The sequence below is a fragment of the Leopardus geoffroyi genome, chromosome A1 (assembly GCF_018350155.1).
Source record: "Leopardus geoffroyi isolate Oge1 chromosome A1, O.geoffroyi_Oge1_pat1.0, whole genome shotgun sequence".
NCBI lineage: Eukaryota > Metazoa > Chordata > Mammalia > Carnivora > Felidae > Leopardus > Leopardus geoffroyi.
The window spans coordinates 52,282,083-52,285,000 of NC_059326.1; positions in this window are offsets into that span (position 1 = coordinate 52,282,083).

Consider the following 2,918-nt stretch of genomic DNA (forward strand, 5'->3'; position numbering starts at 1 on the left):
AGTTGTCTATGTAACCAGTGAAAGTATGAAAGAAACAGACACGGTGAACATTAGCATAAGGACCGTCCATCTGGAGAAATGGTGAAAGCAACTGAAGTTACCCTTTTGTACCTTCCTAGACATGTGGTTCAGTTTCCTTCTGAGCCTACTCACCCTCTGACAGCCATCATCTTTTTTTTTTTTTTTTTTTTTTGGTAAAATTTCTATCCAGATTGTTATAAACTGAGACTAATAGGCAATGAAGCCATGGCAGATCTGAGTGTATATCTCCCTGTACATATATCTTTATTCTAATCATTGATTCTTAAAGACAGCAAACTCCTTGCCATCTATAGGAATGCATCTGAAATAAGTGTCAAACGATATGATTTGGTTCAGATCTACAAATGTTTATTGGAGACCTGCTGTGTTTCAAGTTAGACACACAAAAAATAAACAAGACATGGCATTTACATTAGCACTGATATTTTCCGGGCTGGGATCCCTGACTCCTTCCCTACAATCGTGTCATAATTAGTAGACAAGAAAATCACCAGTTCTGCTGGGAAATAGTAGTAGGAAAGATTAAATCCTGAAGGTGTGGAATCAAATCCTGTCTCTGCCGTTCTCCAGCTGTGTTACCTTGTGTTAAGAAATTAACATTTCTTAATTTTGATGAGCCTCTTACCAGGGATAACTGCATTTTCTGGTCCCAGAGCAGATTCATTAAGAAGAGCTCCCCTCTCCCTCCACAAAAGTTCCTTGTTCTGTACAATCAATAATAGGGTCACCCATATTTTACTTCATCTTTTAAAATTGGATTGATCATGCCAACATCAGAAGTGGTGGGAGAATTAAATGACCATATGTGTGTGTCTATACAAAAATTTGTCAAAATGTATATAAATGGAGTTGAATAGACAAAAAACCCAACAAATAAATATAAGATTACTAAAAAATGGAGAGTTATTGGTATTTTAAGGTATTGCTTCCTCAGTATAAACACAAGCTTATTCCCTGATCTTGTATTGATTTTTCATTGTGTAAACATGTGTTAAGTGTTTTTACCAGTATTTCTATGCATCAGAAATAAATCCCATATCCAAATAAATATACCTCAGCTATCCAATGACACTGATTTACTTGAAGTCATTTAAGGCATAGTTATTTTGAAGCCATTTAAGATATAAAGAAATATAAAAATGTAAATGTCATTTTTAATTCTTTCTTTCTTTCTTTCTTTCTTTCTTTCTTTCTTTCTTTCTTTCTTTTATTTTTCTTTGCTTTTTTGCAATCTGATGAGATTTGTGATCATTTCTTTCTTTCCCCCCTACTGGAAGGTGGGTAGCATGTAATATTTTCTCTGAATCGTGTATGAAAGCATGAGCCTTGCTTCTCAAGCTGCTGAAGGCCCCTAGAGGATTATTCTACTAGAATAACAACAGCTTGTGAAATATCTCCACGAGATAACATGTTTTAAAATGGAAGACCCGAGATGACCCTTTAATGGCCAACATTAGAACTCAAAGCTCTTGAAGACTTAGGAGTTTTTCACTTCAATACTTGGCTAAATAGGTTAAGATTATGAAATAGCCTAACCCAACTCTGTATTGATATTGTTTATGAAAAATGGGAAGCTAAGTACAGAATTAGTAAATATGCCTTTCCAGAGACAGCTTTAAATTTTCCTCTTAGGTGAAAGGTAAAATGGAGCCCTCATCCTTCTGACCTGTGTAACAATAACCTAGGTTTATGGCTTACCTGCTCACCTCAGGAAGTGGTAATAACAGCCATTATTTTCTGTGGAAGCAATGCCTGTAACCGTGTCATCCTCTGATAAATCATACCAAGTGCATCTTATGATCTCACCAATGGTTCAATTAACTCACATCACCACTCAATTTATCAAATTAAAAAGGAAGGGTTTTGTGTGTTCTAATAATTGTTTCATTAACATAAAACTAGCTAAGAACGTGTAGCTTCAGATCTGGATTCATATTATCTCTATGCGGTTTTATTTTGATTTGCTCTGATGGCCATACACGGACATGGCTCTTGTATTCTATTAGTTGTCATGATTCTTCTTTCATTAATATCCATATGGCTATTGAATGTGGCACGTTTTCACTGAAGACAAATACAGTGTTATGGAATAAAATGGGAACCATAATTCTGAAAGTCCAAGCATGTGTTTAAGCATTCTAAAGGCTTTAAAATGAGCATTGCTATCAGTTCAGTATGGGATTGGGGTCTTTATGAAAGACCTATATTAGTATAGTATATTCAAAGAGTCTTAAGATTGGAGATCAAAAGAATTTCATAGCAAATTTTAAGTGATTCTTAAAACTTTTGTCTCACCGGGATAGGCAATAACTCTGCTGTTCCCCTTCACATGAATAAATCAAGTGGAAGAAAGATTTGAGAGGTATTTGCCCAATAAAAGTTAATCTTGGAACCTTTAAGTCAGATGATTACAGAATGTCAGCCACACTTCCGTCGTTTCTACCTCTCCAAGTACAGTTGTACAAGTGCATGCTTAGAGCAGTGTGCCGATCATCACATCTAATCATAACTCGTATGTCCCAGTATGCCGTTTACACAACCTTTCCCATTATTTTAATCTTACAACAATCATGTAAGTTAAACGTTATCATTTCTACCTCGTAGATGTAGGAACCAAGGTTCAGAGGGTTACATCGCCCAAGTTGAGTTGCCCAACTATGTTAAGAGGAAGCTACAGATGTTCTGGTTGAAAGACACCAGCCTTGGAATCTGAAAAACAGTTTCACTGCTTGTTAATTGAGAAGTCTTGTGAATTCACTGAAAGTCTCTGAACGCCATATTTCTTATCTCTAAAGGGAGGATCCTACAGCCTCGCGTGATGATTGTGTTAAATGAAACGTGTGAGTGAAAGCACTGGGCACGTCGCATTCACATTC